Raw genomic sequence first — 15,630 nt, 5'->3', positions numbered from 1 at the left:
GCTACAATGGCCCAGCTGAGTGGTCGCAACAGAGTATAGATATCCCACAAAGCCTAAAATATTTACTACCTGGCCCTTTATAGAAAACGTTTGCTGTTCTAACTAGTAATACCAGCCTGAGAACAGTGGCAGGCATTGGAGAGTTTCAAGGAGTAGAGGGACATGGGTCAGATTTGCATTTTGAAAAGATCACCATTGCTGTGTAGTGAGGATGGGGGTTGGGAGGTGTCTGAAGGTGCAGGAAGAAGGCTGGTGCAGGACTCAGGTGAAAGATTATGCGCCGGATTAAGGCAGAAGCATTGTGGATGAAGAAAGGAACATGGATTCAGTAGTGCTTGAAGAATAGCTGGGTTTCTGAGTGAGGAAGGTCCACTAGAGAAGTCAAGGATGTTTAGGAAGATGCTGTGTTCTGGTGTTGACATGTATGACAGACGAGTCAGGCACCCAAATTCACTGACTCCATTCTAGCTGCTGGTGCCAGTGCTTGGAGTGTGACTGCTCTGGACCAGGGTCTCTGGTCTCCTTTAGGTTGAAAGACCAATGTCTTCCAACCTTTAAGCCGGCATCGTCACAAGGAGACCCTTATAAGGGGTTTCTTATAAGGATATGCTCAATTTTTATCTTCCCTTAGAGCACCAATTCAGCTTTGGTTTTTAAATGTAACCCTTCTTGATTTTCTGCCCATTTAGAAGGTCATCATTGAGATGACTCAAATGATGCATGAAGTGGTGAGGAACTTGAACTCATGGCATAGATTGGGCTGCTATTTTGCTTTTACCCAGTTCCATGAATGTAATCTTCTGGTCACTTCCAACAAGAGAATACTTTCCCCCCTCTTTGAGCCAGTGGGGGTATCCTATTCAAATCAGAACGGTTAAGTATAAAGAGGAGGTAAAGAACTGGGAATAATGATTCACTAGAATTTAAAAGGATAATGACAAAGGATATTTTTTAAGTTTATTTATTTTGAGAGAGAGACAGTGTGAGTGGGCAAAGAGAGAGAATACCAAGCGGACTCCACACTACCAGAGCAGAGCCCAATGCAGGGCTCAAATTCACAAAGCTGCAAGGTCATGACCTAAGCTGAAACCAAGAGTCAGACACTTAACTGACTGAACCACCCAGTCACCCCAGGATAATGACAAGGGATCTTAAGTGTGCATTGGAATCAGCCTCTTCAGAAGTCGGACTCAGAATCACTGTTGTCTGAGTCATAAGAATTATGTCCTAATGACAACACAAGACAGACCATGGTTGTCCAGGTAAAGGTGGAAAATAAAGAATAAGTATAGTTCAGTGAGGCCTGTGGTAGTAATTGCTCTGCCTTTTAAAACAGCAGTCTGGGACATCCTCTGAAAGTATAAAGGTTGACCTGAACAGAGAAGAGAGAAGAAGGGAGAAGGAGGGACAGACAGCAAAGGACGGAGAGAATGAGAAGCAAGTGAGTAAGAATGGAGATGGAGAAGAGGAAACTGAATAAGTTCCTGTGCATAGGAGGTACAGGTGAGGTATTTATTGTGCCAGGAACTCCAAACTGAGGACTAATTTATTCTGCATAATAACTCTGAAGTGTGGGTTGTATCATCATCACCTTATGCACAAGGAAGCTGAGGTTCACAAAGAACGAGTGGCAGAAGTGGGGCATTAACCCAGGACTGACTCCCAAATCTGTGCTCTTTCTTCCACCATCCATAGGGCCAAGAGTGGGTAATGGGTAGACTAGGGTAGAGGGAAGAGAATTTAGGAAGGCAACAGGGCTGGAGAAGTCTAACAAAATCCAAGCGCTTGCCAAGCCCGGCCACTCATGCCTGAGCAGCTGGCTGATTTTTCATAAAATAAAAGAAGTCCCTGAATTGAGAAATATGTGTGTCTCCTAGATTGGATTGTGCAGTGAACAGTAGCCAGAGCGAGCAGTAATCCATCACGGCCTGGCGTTGGCGGGTGCTGCCAGCCGGAGCCCTGGTGGAACTGTTGTGAAGGTGACCTTGGGAGAGAGCCAGGGTCCAACCTCTAGCTGCCTCCTGGGAGCCTGGGCATGGGATGGAAGGAAATGGGGTGACAAGTTCCCTCCTCCCTACTGCTAAGTTATTTTCCTCCATTTTCTTTTCAGCATTTTACATGTTGCACCAATGCTGGTCTGGCATCAGCTAGCCAGGTCCCAGGAGCTGAGGATGGGGCTGACCTGGAGAGATGGATTGAGCCAGCAAGACCCCAAATCCTACACATCCCACACTGAGACTCAATTTATCAGCCCTTGTGACCCCAGACCTAACTGTCCTCCCTTGTTGGCTGAATTCCTTGTGTGGAGCCAATTGGCCTGAGATGAGCCCTGGAGGGCATCACTTCACTTAGGGAAGGCCAGTGGTTAAGGATTCTCTGCAGTCAGTCAGACCTGGCTTGGTTGCCTATTTACTATCTGTGTGGCTCAGACATGCTATTAACTTCCTAGCCTCAGTTTCTTCATCTGTAAAATAAGAATTCTTAGTATACTCGAGAGAAAAAAATAAGATAATGTAGGTAAATAAAGCCATTAGTTAAATGCCTGATGCACAGTATCTTGACAAAATGGTAGTTATAATTATTTCCTTTATTCTTCAGGGTCACCATGGCAGATGGGGATTATCTATCTTATTTTACAGGGATCCAGAAATGGGCCCCTCTGTGCCTTTGAGGATTTAGAAAAGACAGAGAACAAAAGACTTGCTTTCTGGAACCCATATAAGCCTTGATATTTTATGTTCTGCAACACTGTTGGGCTTTCTGGTCTCCTGCATTCTTGGCTACCATAAACTGAGTGCTCGCCATGTTCCAGGTACTGCATTAAACTCTTCTCAAACATTAGCACTAGCTGCTGTAACAAAAAACCCATGAAAGCATATGGTTCAGACACTATGAAAATTTATTTCATTCTCAGGTCAAGTCCAGGATGGGTGTTCCTGATTGATAGGAAGCTCTCCTCCAGCTGGTGAGTCAGAGACCCCGGCTCCTTACATATTGTGGGTCTGTCAGGTTCATCTCATCTACGCCCAGTGGCAGAAGGAGGAAAGAGCACAGAGGATGGAGGTTTTTGTGTACCAGGTCAGGAAGTGGCACACATCACTTCTACTCATGTTCCATTTGCTGGAATTCAGTCATGTGGTTTCTCCTAATGACAGAAGACTGGGAAGTTTAGTCTAGTGATGTGCCCAGGAGAAGAAGACATGGGTTTGGTAAAGAGCTAGGAAGTCTCTGTCATGTGTCATCATTCTGTTTTATTCTTACAACAATTGAGGGAGGGAGGGAGAGAGAGAGGGAGAGAGAGAAGAGAGATTGCTCCTTCTGTCTTAGCCAGCACTTTGCCATGAATTCCTTTTCAATCTTCCAATATCTGCCTGGCCCTTTAACCCTGATGATCTCAGTGGAACCCCTTTTCTTCTTTCCTTTCCCCACCAATTTCCCTTGTTCTAATTATTTCCTATAGGGTGCCAGATATTTGAATAATATTCAATGCATCTTGTAAAGGGTTTTCTGTTCTTTATCTTACAGTAGATGGTGAGAGTTATCTATAACAATAGGCAAAACTTACTGAGTGCTGACAATGTGTTTTTCCAAGCATTTTATACATATTAACTCATTTAATCTTCACAACCATTTATGAGGTAAGTTCTATAAGAATCCGATTTTACAGATGAGAAAACTGAACTACAGAAAGGTTAAGTAACTTGTCCAAGGCCACTCAATGGTGTAGCCAGAACTGGAATCCAGTCAGTCTGGCTCCAGAAATCTCTGCTGTGGACTATATTATTATTGAGTAGTATTGTGTGTCGGACTCAGAGCTAAATGCTCCATATGGATTAACTACAAACCTATGAGGAGTAGATAATTGTCATTGTCCTTACTTTACATATAAGGTGCTCCAGGCTCAGAGGTGTTAAACAACCTGTCCAAGGTCACACAGCTATTAAGTGACAGGTCTGAATGAGACCAAAGTCTAAACTCTAAGAACAGTGAGATTGTATTTTCATTCCCACGGGGAAGAAGAAGGATTCATTTTATTTTTTTTATTATTTATTTTTTTAAATGTTGTTTTTTAATTTATTTTTTTAAATTTTTTAAAATTTACATCCAAATTAGTTAGTATATAGTGCAACAATGATTTCAGGGGTAGATTCCATTTAGCTCATCCCGCCTCCCACAACCCCTCCAGTAACCCTCAGTTTGTTCTCCATATTTATGAGTCTCTTCTGTTTTGTCCCCCTCCCTGTTTTTATATTATTTTTGTTTCCCTTCTGTTATTTCATCTGTTTTGTCTCATAAAGTCCTCATATGAGTGAAGTCATATGATTTTCGTCTTTCTCTGACTAATTTCACTTAGCATAATACCCTCTAGTTCCATCCACGTAGTTGCAAACGGCAAGATTTCATTCTTTTTGATTGCCAAATAATACTCCATTGTATATATATACCACATCTTCTTTATCCATTCATCCATCGATGGACATTTGGGCTCTTTCCATACTTTGGCTATTGTTGACAGTGCTGCTATAAACATGGGGGTGCATGTGTCCCTTCAAAACAGCACATCTGTATCCCGTGGATAAATGCCTAGTAGTGCAATTGCTGGGTCATAGGGTAGTTCTATTTTTAGTTTTTCGAGGAACCTCCATACTTTTTCCCAAAGTGACTGCACCAGCTTGCATTGTCACCAACAGTGCAAAAGAGATTCTCTTTCTCCGCATCATCGCCAACATCTGTTGTTGCCTGAGTTGTTAATCTTAGCCATTCTGACAGGTGAAGGTGGTATCTCATTGTGGTTTTGATGTGTATTTCCCTGGTGATGAGTGGTGTTGAGCATTTTTTCATGTGTCGGTTGGCCATCTGGATGTCTTCCTTGGAGAAGTGTCTATTCATGTCTTTTGCCCATTTCTTCACTGAATTATTTGGTTTTTTGGGTGTTGAGTTTGATAAGTTCTTTATAGATTTTGGATACTAACCCTTTATCTGATATGTCGTTTGCAAATATCTTCTCCCATTCTATCGGTTGCCTTTTAGTTTTGCTGATTGTTTCCTTCACTGTGCAGAAGCTTTTTAGAGGTCCCAGTAGTTCATTTTTGCTTTGTTTCCCTTGCCTCCAGAGATGTGTTGAGTAAGAAGTTTCTGTGGGCAAGATCAAAGAGGTTTTTGCCTGCTTTCTCCTCAAGGATTTTAATGGCTTCCTGTCTTACATTTAGGTCTTTCATCCATTTTGAGTTTATTTTTGTGTATAGTATAAGAAAGTGGTCCAGGTTCATTTTTCTGCATGTTGCTGTCTAGTTTTCCCAGCACCACTTGCTGAAGAAACTGTCTTTATTCCATTGGATATTCTTTCATGCTTGGTCAAAGATTAGTTGGCCATACGTTTGTGGGTCCATTTCTGGGTTCTCTATCTGTTCCATTGATCTGAGTGTCTGTTCTTGTGCTAGTACCATACTGTCTTGATGATTACAGCTTTGTAGTATAGCTTGAAGTCTGGGATTGTGATGCCTCCTGCTTTGGTTTTCTTTTTCAAGATTGCTTTGGCTATTCGGGGTCTTTTCTGGTTCCATACAAACTTTAGGATTATTTGTTTTAGCTCTGTGAAGAATGCTGGTGTTATTTTGATAGGGATTGCATTGAATATGTAGATTGCTTTGGGTAGTATCGACATTTTAACAATATTTGTTCTTCCTATCCAGGAACATAAAATATTCTTCTATTTTTTTGTGTTATCTTTAATGTCTTTCATAAGATTCCTATAGTTTTCAGTGTATAGATTTTTCACCTCTTTGGTTAGATTTATTCCTAGGTATTTTATGGGTTTTGGTGCAATTATAAATGGGATCGATTCCTTGATTTCTCTTTCTGTTGCTTCATTGTTGGTGTATAGGAATGCAACCAATTTCTGTGCATTGATTTTATATCCTGCAACTTTGCTGAATTCATGGATCAGTTCTAGCAGTTTTTTGGTGGAATCTTTGGGTTTTCCATATAGAGGATCATATCTGGGAAGAGTGAAATGTTGACCTCCTCCTGGCCAATTGGGATGCCTTTTATTTCTTTATGTTGTCTGATTGCAGAGGCTAAGCCCTCTAATATTATGTTGAATAACAGTGGTGAGAGTGGACATCCTTGTCTTCTTCCTAACCTTAGGGGGAACACTCTCAGTTTTTCCCCATTGAGGATGATATTAGTGTTGGCTCATTCATATATGGCTTTTATGATCTCGAGGTATGCTCCTTCTATCCCTACTTTCTTGAGGGTTTTTTTTTTTTATCAAGAAAGGATGCTGTATTTTGTCAAATGCTTTCTCTGCAACTATTGAGAGGATCATATGGTTCTTGTCCTTTCTTTTATTGATGTGATGAAGGAAGGACTCATTTTAAAGAATGGGAAGGCATATGGTTAGTGTGTCATTTCAGGTGGTTTGTGTATATTTTAGAGAGGGAGAGCAAGCACTGAGGAAATGGAAGGCCCTCCACTTTGCTGACTGTGACAAGGAATATTGAATCCTTCTGAGTCCCACTTGCATTCTTGCACTCAGGGGCCTATATCACCTTGCAGAAAACTTGTGCATGTTAACATTTGAAATACTCATGTGTAAATCCCAGATTTGCCCTTGATCTTGAATGAGACTGAGTCTTATTTTCTTATTTCTAAAGTGGTGATACTACAGTCTGTCTGCATTTTAGGTAGGTGTGTGTGTGTGCGCGCGTGTGTGTGTGTTGTCCTTTAGAGAGTCTGGAACACAGTAGGTACGTAATAAATGGTTGCTCTTGTGTGACAGCTGAGGGGTTGGATAGCTGGCTTAATACCACAGAACAGAAGGTGGGTTGAGAACAGAAGAGCTATCCTCAGGTGAGGTGCAGAACAGTCCTCCTTTAAAGGTGAGGAAACAGTCTAGGGGGCAGGCGATTTACTTTCCCAAGGTCACACGGCCAGTTAGTGGTGGCAGCAGGACTCCTGACCCAGAGATCTTTCCACAGCTCAGCCTCAAATAACAGCCTTTGGATTCTACACTTTTCAGCTCTTCTCTGATGGGTTGAATGATGATCCAGGGGCCCCTAAGAATTACTCTGGCCCACATCCTTTGTTGAAAGATAAATAGTGAGTGAACCTTCTGCAGTGAGTTGGAACTACTTCTCCCTTTCTTTTGCAAGGTCTGAGGGGTCACAATGGGTGACTCCAATAAATAGCAATGGTCTGGGAGCTGTACTGTGAGGACCCATCAGTAATTTTCTTATTTGTTGGCTAAATGCATGAAGATAAAACTCCTCACCTATCACATTCCCCTTGACTCTTAGATGTCTTCAAGGTTAAAGGTTGCCTTGTTCTAGAAGCTGAAATATTCCTGTTGGCCAAGTCTGGCCTTACGTGGCTGATGTTCTTCTGAGATAGTGCTGCCCACTCACATCCCCTGGCTTCCATACTCCATCTCACTGGTCATTCACCTCCCTGACCAGCCATCATCTTCCCTGACCTGAAGCCTGCTACAGCCTCTACTTGGCCTCACTGCCTCCCCCATTGGCTATTTAGCCCACTATCTACACTGAAGCCAGAATTAGGTTTCTTGCCATCACTTGCCTGTTTAAGAAACACTTTAAGGGACTGCCTGGGTGGCTCAGTTGGTTGATCATCCAACTTCAACCCAGGTCATGATCTCATGGTTCATGAGTCTGAGCCCTGTATTGGGCTGGCTGCTGTCAGAGCCCGCTTTGGATCCTCTGTGCCCCTCTTTCTCTACCCCTCCCATGCTCATGCTCTCTCTCTCTCTCTCTCAAAATAAATAAACATTAATAAAACGAAGCCTCCTGGTCCCTCCTGCATCATTTCCCACATTTGTGCTGGCCCCAATCCCTCAACAGGCTCCACACATTTTCAGGTCCTTGTTCTCACTGCCTGCACTACTGGCTCCCTTCAGCTGCCTGGTCCAAACTCCAAGCCCTAAAAAAAAATACTTTCCCTTCCCGTAACTGCTCAGATCCTTCTGCATGGGACTCTTAGCATGCTTTGCTCTTGTCTCATTGGGTGGTAACTGATGTTGACCTTTTTGCTTGGCTTGTTAGTTCCCCACTGGGCACTAGATTCCTGGAAGACAGGGCATGGTGTGTCTAGGTGTAATGGCTGGGTTGTTTGTCAAACTGAGCCCAGCTGATTGCCAAAATATGGAAATATTTTTGTACTATTTGGCAATAGCTATCCTGGCCTTTCCCCCAGGACCCTTAGCCTTCCTGTGGTCCAGCAAGTAAAGACTTAATACTGGGCATAGCTGAGGGCTCCCACTTGGTCAACCTGGCTGTTACATTTCTAATTTCACTATGAAAAACCTTTCACGAGGAATGGGACCCATTTCGTTTTTCTCTACCAGATGAACACCCCAGGTTCCTCCAAGGTCTTGACTTTATGAAGAGTCTTGAGCAGTGGCTTGGGAGCCCCTGCTCTCTGGAAAGTAACAGAAGCCTTCCCTTCAAGATGCCCAGGTCTGAGAGCATGGGAAAGTGCGGCCCTTCTCTGGTGGCCTAACATGGAGGCAGGTATTAACAGCTTGAGATTTCGGGACCAAAGGTTGTGGAGGGCTTGATAGTTCCGCTCAGTTATGGAACCCATACTGCATGCCTGGCACCAAGTGAGGCACTGGGCCTCTAGAGCTACATCAGGGTAGACCTTTTGGAGTTCACAGCCTGGATGGGGAGACAGGCATGTAAACAAACAATGACAGCATGGGGTCATGATAGAGGTGGGTGTGCGATGGGGCCTTGAGAGGCCCAGAGTCAGGGAGGGCCACTTGGAGAATAGAGAAGGCCAGCTGGACCTGAGTTCTGAAGGACTGCACAGAGGAGTCTTTCCCTGAGCCCAGGGTCACCCCTTCCAGACCACTACCCTCCTAGAGCAGCAATGCCCAGTCATTGCTCTGTCTCTGTCATTGCTGGTCTTCTCCTGTCAAACCACAGTGTGAAAACAACAATAATCAAAACTTAGGGGTGCCTGAGTGGCTCAGTTGGTTAAGTGTCTGACTCTTGGTCTCGGCTCAGGTCATGATCTCATGGTTGTGACATGGAGCCCTGCATTGGGCTCTGTGCTGACAGTGCAGAGACTGCTTAGCATTCTCTCTCCTCTCTCCCTCCCTGTTCCTCTCTTCTCTCTCTCAAAATAAATAAACATTAAAAAAGCTTAAATTGTGCTTACCATGTATAAGTGCTTTATATATAATAACCCATTTAATCCTCACAGTGATCCTATGAGGCAGCTGCAATAAATGTTCCTGTTTTATAGATGGGGAAACTGAGGCAAAGAATATTTTTGTAATTTGTCCGAAGTTGTGGAGGGAGAATGTGGCAGAGCAGCTAGGCAGCCTAGTTCTAGCATAGAGGTATTTTAGCCACCATACCACTCTACCTCAAACCATCTCCAAATATCACAGCTGGGGTCCTCATCTCTGTGGTGAGAACACGAGGTGGTCTTTTCCTCTGGAATGTATCATGTGGTTTGTAGTCCCCACAGTCTCAGGCACCTTTTGACACAAGCTCCTTGAGATCCCAGGTGCTACATGTATCTGTTGGAGCTCACAGTGAGGGTTTAGCCATGGGCAATCGCACCCCCCCCCCACTCCCACCCTTGAAGCCAGCATAACATCACAACCTACAAGAGCTCCAGGAGCCCAGGTCTAACAGAGGATTCCCAAACCTGCAAGAGTCATTATTGCCCAAGCTGGCCTCACCCTTTCTTGCATCTGTGTCCTCACAATGCTCCCTCCTCTTCTTTCACAGGAGCCTGCATGGAGGAGGTGACATCTAAGTTGGATTGTGAAGGGTGAGGATTTTTTCATGCAGAGGAGAGGAGCACAAACCTTTCAGGTAGAGAGAGCTTCCCAAGCACAGACTAGCACTGGGAGTGTGAAATAGTATGATGTGTTTGGGGAATGAGGAGGGTCAGGGTCAATGATGAGGCTGGGAAGGTAAATAGAGGATATGACCTTTGCCTTCAGTCATTGGGCAATGGGGAGTCACTGAAGAATATGGAATAGTGGAATTGCATGGACGTATTGGTGTTTTAGACATACCATAGAGCATGGTTTCCTAGGAATGGACTGGTGGTGGGGCAGCCAGGAGGGAGGCTGTGCCATAGTTCTTATACAATAATAGCTTAAATTAACATGGTGAAAGAGAAGGGGGCAGCCAAGAAATGCTTCTAAGGACTTGAGACTGCTGATTGTGGGGTGAAGGCAGGAGGAGTTGGCCCCTGGCTCAGGCTCCTGGCTTGGATGACTTGGGGCTGGTGCCAGGAGAAGGGATACATTTGGGTATAAAGTAGTGAGATCTATCTATTTTGGACGGTGACTCAGGTTGGGCCCAGGTGCCAATGTGCCCTGGATTGTTACCTACACAGGTGAGCTCAAGAGTGGGCTTTGGTCTAGAAATAAAGATCCTAGAGTCCTCAGAGGAGGGGAAAATGTGAAGCCATGGGAGGGGGTAAAATTCCCTAAAGAGAAGGTGCCCATGACACCATGAAGGAGAACCAGAGAGTGGACCCTGAGGGAGGCTAGCAGTTCAGGGGCAGGCCACATGGATGATATCTTCAAACTGTCAGGTATGAGTCATTCATTCAACAGACTGATCACTTCCTATCTGCCAGGCTCTGTTCTTTATGCTATGAATGCAGCAGGAAGTGAGAAAACCTCTGACCATGGAGGTACATTCTAGTGGAGAGAGGTGGACATAAACCAAAGTAAAATATGTAGCAGGACAGGTGGTGGTTAAGTGTTCTGGAGGCTAATTAAGCAAAGGATGGGGGGTGGCTAGGGAGGGTTGAAGTGGAGAGCCGCAATTGTAAATGTGGGGGCCTCATTGAGGTTATATTTGAACAAAGATTTGAAGGAGGTGAGTGAGGTGGATATCTGGGGGAAGACTGTTCTAGGAAGAGGAAACAGCAAGCGGTCCTAAAGTAGGCTGTGCATGGCACGTGGGAGGAATAGCTGGGAGGCCATGCAGTTATCACCAATATTGTGTAAGTATTATTGTTATATAGTTATTATATAAATTTTTAGTATCTACCCCTGCTCTGTACTGCAATGATTTTTGTAGAGGTGATCTTGGGCAAGTCCCTTAACCTCTCTGTACCTCAGTTTCCTCATCAGTAAAATGGGGATAATAATAGTATCCACTTGTTGGTTAGATCAGATGAGTTAGTATATGTAAAGTACTTTGCATAGCACCTGGTACAGAGTATTTGCTGCTACTACTAGTATCACTATTAATATTTTTATAATCATCATCTCCTTCTCTCTAGACTTCAAGCCCTTTGAGGACAATGGCTGTATGTGGTTCTTCCCTGCAGCCCAGAGCCAGCCCAGGGCAAGGCTTCACAGTGTAGGCTCTATAACGGAGTTTTTGGATAGAACAAATAGAAAAACAAAAGGCAGGACATGGAAGGAGCCAGGTCTCTGGTGGCCCCCCCCCCCCGGCCCCCAGCTCCCCAGACCCCACAGAGCTGGCCAGAGCCTGGGCGGCTGGGGCTTGAAGCAGGCCCGAACTCCATGTGCATGTGGAGCCTGCAGGCCTGACAATCTATTTGTTATTAGGGTAATAAATAAACAAGTTGCTTGTCAGCACAGGGACTGGCACGAGCACCTTAGAAGATAAATGCTGCCTCTGAAATAGACAAATATTTACCATACTCCAGACGAAGTTGTCAGCCCTGCTAAAGGCCTCCGGGGCTTAGAATTAAAGTGAACATTGAGATTTTTTTTCTACCCTAATGGAAATATATAGCACACTTCTTCATAACAAAGAATGTGTAGCTGCCTGTCCTTGAGCACCTACTGTGTTCTGGGGCTTTCCATCACACTCATCACAATCCTCTGGGGTAGGAATTGTGATCACCACATTACAGATGAGGAAATTGACACTTGAATGAGTGAAGTGACTTGCTAAAGGCCACACAGTGAAGGCTGAGATTTGAATCTGATCCCTAGCCCAGGCTCTGGGTTGGAATTTCCTGTAGCCAGTATGTCAAGATCCTTAGCTCAGTGGGAGGAGTGGTAGGCACAAAGACGGGCTCCTCTCCACCTTATTACTCTGGGCTCACTTCTACTTTCATGGAACAGACAAATGAGGGTCTTAAAGGACTGTGTGCCTGAATGAGGTTGTCACAGGAGGATGGCAGATGTTGTTTGGGTTTTAAAACTACAGAGCATTAGAGCTGGGAGAGGCTTTATAGTTCCTTGTACAAATGGAGACCAAGGTCTAGCCCAGCCCTGATATGTTAACTTCTGCTGTGTGTGCAGGAATCATGTGACATGATCCCCACTTCACAGATCAGGAAATTAAGACTTAGAAGACTAGCAACTTGTCCAAGGTTACATTGCCATGAAATGGCAGCCCCAGGGTTCCAAAGTGGAGCATCTCCAGAGTGTGTAGGTAGAGTGAATGGGTCACCTACATGCCAGGCTGTCAAGATTCACTCCTGGTTCTGTCATTTATTAGCTGCATGACCTTGGGCAAGTTACTTAGCTCTTTGTGCCTCTATTTTCTTATCTGTAAAATAGACATACTAGTAACTTACCTTGCAGGGTTGTTGGGAGACTGAAAAAGTATGTATAAAGTACTTATACTCTGTCTGACATATAGCAAAAATATTAGAATTATTATTTATTACAAATATTAGTTAATTATTATTATCATTATTGAGTTGTTTGTGTGTCATTCATTCAGCAAAATTTATAGGTGTCTGAAGCAGATGCTGTCAGTACCCACACATATGCCCCCAGAATTTACCATTTCTGAGCATAACGGGCAGGCCAGAAGTACCAGGGTGTTAGCATACAGAGCAGCTTTCAGCCAATAAGTAATGGCAGCTGGTGGATACATACCCCAGCTCTCTCACCCCTCAGGTGGGATATCCTGAGACAGAAGTTCTACACTGGTTCCTGCAGTTACGTTCCACCAACTCGTAGAGGTAACTTGCTTAAAAATACACCCTCTTGGGGCGCCTGGGTGGCGCAGTCGGTTAAGCGTCTGACTTCAGCCAGGTCACGATCTCGCGGTCCGGGAGTTCGAGCCCCGCGTCGGGCTCTGGGCTGATGGCTCAGAGCCTGGAGCCTGTTTCCGATTCTGTGTCTCCCTCTCTCTCTGCCCCTCCCCCGTTCATGCTCTGTCTCTCCCTGTCCCAAAAATAAATAAACGTTGAAAAAAAAAATACACCCTCTATTGGTGCCTTCCTTTCCTTAGCTCACTTCCCAATATCCCTTCTAGAGTTTCCTGAAACCACTTTCCAAATACACTACCTGCAGTTTAATCCTTGTTTTAAAATCTGTTTCTGAGGAAACCCAAACTCAGGTAGTTTCTAATGTGTATCAGATCTTATGTTTGGGGCTGAGTAGGCAGGTGAAGTAGAGTTGGGAAAATGAGGAGAGAATTCCTGGCAGAGGGAACAGCATCTGCAAAGGCACAGAGATATGAATTGTGTTTGGTGAAGTGTGAGGAGAGGAGTATTGCTGGGCTAGTTTGACTTTTACTTTGGCTGTGTATGGACAGGTTTAGGAAAGATCCCTCAGATGGCCATGAGGAACACTCTGCCCAGACAGTAGTCTCAATTTAATATTTGAGGACCGTCTGCAAAAAGTGGGGTGTTCATCTGCATTTTTCCTGTAAGGTTCCAAAGGTGTTCATCAGCTTAAGGTTGGTTTTAAATAGTTGAATTTCATTAGAAAAACACTATAATTGCTGATGGACCTCATTATGAAAGGCTCAGCCTAGAGACTGTGAGGGCATCTGAACATTCTTTGAACATTCTTTGGTACAGGCAAGAGGCTCAGCTCAGTCCTAGAAATGACCTCTGCCTCCCTCAAAGAGCAGGGACAGGGTCTGTCCTCTTCCTCTCTCTGAACCCCTGAACAAGGCTTTCTTTTCCTCATGTTCCTCCTCCAAGAAGCATCTCTTCTACATATAAATCACTGCTCTTCTCAAGTCCCTGAAGTTCCTTTTGGATGTGTACTCTCTTTCAGTTCAGCAAACAGTTCCTGAGTTGTACTTGAGTGGAACTCTTGAGCAGGCCCTGGAGACCCAAGGATGCCTCAGATGTGAGTCTGTGCCTCCAGGGAAAACTCTCACTCTGGAAGAAGAGATGGGCGTGTAAACTGACAGTGATTTATATGGTGAGGAAGATGTCACAACAGAAAGGCAGAGGGAGGGATTAATCAAATCTAGGGAACAGGTCATGGAAAGCATCTCAGAGCCAATGTAATCTAAACAGGGTTTTGAAGGATGCAGAAAAGTTGGGTACTGCTCTTCCTTGACTAGGTGTGTGCCTTCATAGAGAATGAGCATCAGACTCTGCCACACTTTCAACTTCTTCCCCTAATTCAGACTCCTCCAAAGCTAGATATGCTCAGGCTCTATCCCCACCTCAGCCACACCTTGAGTCTCACCCCATTCTGGTGGGAAGAGAAAGTAGCTGAGAGCCTGGGACCAGCACTGCCCCACCCCCATCCCCACTTTGCTTTTGAACTCCTGAGCTGGAGCTCCTGTCCCAACTATATGAACTATGGGTATTCTTTAGTTTCTCCCAGTGAAACTCTTGTATTTTATTATCTGATTTATTTTGTCCTCACAATATTAGATAGGCCCACAATATTGGATAGGTGGAGCAAAGGTCTCAGGGTCACACAGTCAGGTAATGTTTGAGCAGATCCTTGGACCTGGGACTGGCTGAGCCCATGGTGCCATTCTAATAAATCAATTTGTTAAAGCCTTGGAGATGCTAAAACATTTGGATAGAAGATTCTAAAGTTGCTGAATATCTCAACAATCAACCTGGCTTCAATTTTACCTTCTTTCTACTAACAAATTTTCAATTTGTGATAATTCAGAATTTGTGAGCTGGCCTGAAATTTACCTTTGCCTTTGCCATGAAAAGTCTCAGCAGAGGTACATATTTTTGAAGAAAAAAGCCCTGCTATTTGGATGTTTAATTGACACTAAATGTATCAACATTATGTGCCCATGGCAAAGATTTATATTCATTCATAAGAGTTAGCTATTCTAAGCATGGTTTTGATGGGCAGTAGAATATGCCACTTGTAGAGATGTGGGGGAAGAACATATTTCCTTGCTTTCATCCTGTAATTCACACTTTTATTTGTCAGAGGCTCTGAGCCTCTGCCCCACAGCCAGTCACACTAATTCTGATTATTTATTTTTCATGTACTTTTATAATGGGACAGTCCTCTGTCCATGCCAATTGCTGTGCCATTACTCATGTTGAAGATGAAGGCAAAGTGGTTAAGGAGAAGAGAATTGAAGTCCAATCATAGATTCCCCCACTGACTTTATGTGTCCTTGCACAAATTTTTTAAACTTCTTGAATGTCATTCAAGTCTCTACTTTGGCTTAACTTCCTTTTATAGCTCCAGGTTCTGCTTATATTCCAAAGATTACCTAAACCCTTCAGTCAAACATGCTTACTTCCCATTCCAGGAACATGCTCCATTCTTTCCTCCTTCCTCCTTCACTAGGAATGCTCTTTCTTTGCCTTAAAATCCCATGAAAAATGGGGCATCTGCATGGTGCAGTTGGTTAAGCATCTGACTCTTGATCTCAGTTCAGGTCATGATCTCATAGTATGTGAGTTTGAGCACTG

The 15,630-nt window shown here is 44.1% G+C and overlaps 1 long non-coding RNA gene across 1 annotated transcript in view; it reads left to right on the top strand.

The window, feature by feature from the left end:
- LOC147578004 (uncharacterized) overlaps positions 1-15,630 on the top strand; it is a 136,891-nt gene that overhangs the window by 40,157 nt on the left and 81,104 nt on the right. Inside the window, exon 2 of the long non-coding RNA XR_015254694.1 lies at positions 9,762-9,848. This is a non-coding gene — a long non-coding RNA (uncharacterized LOC147578004). The remainder of the gene's footprint in view (positions 1-9,761; positions 9,849-15,630) is intronic.

This window comes from Puma concolor, chromosome C1 (genome assembly GCF_028749965.1).
Source record: "Puma concolor isolate L17-30 chromosome C1, mPumCon1.1.hap2, whole genome shotgun sequence".
NCBI classification, from domain to species: Eukaryota; Metazoa; Chordata; class Mammalia; order Carnivora; family Felidae; genus Puma; species Puma concolor.
The sequence above is the reverse complement of the archived record's forward strand: the minus strand, read 5'-3'. Positions and strand labels throughout refer to the sequence as shown.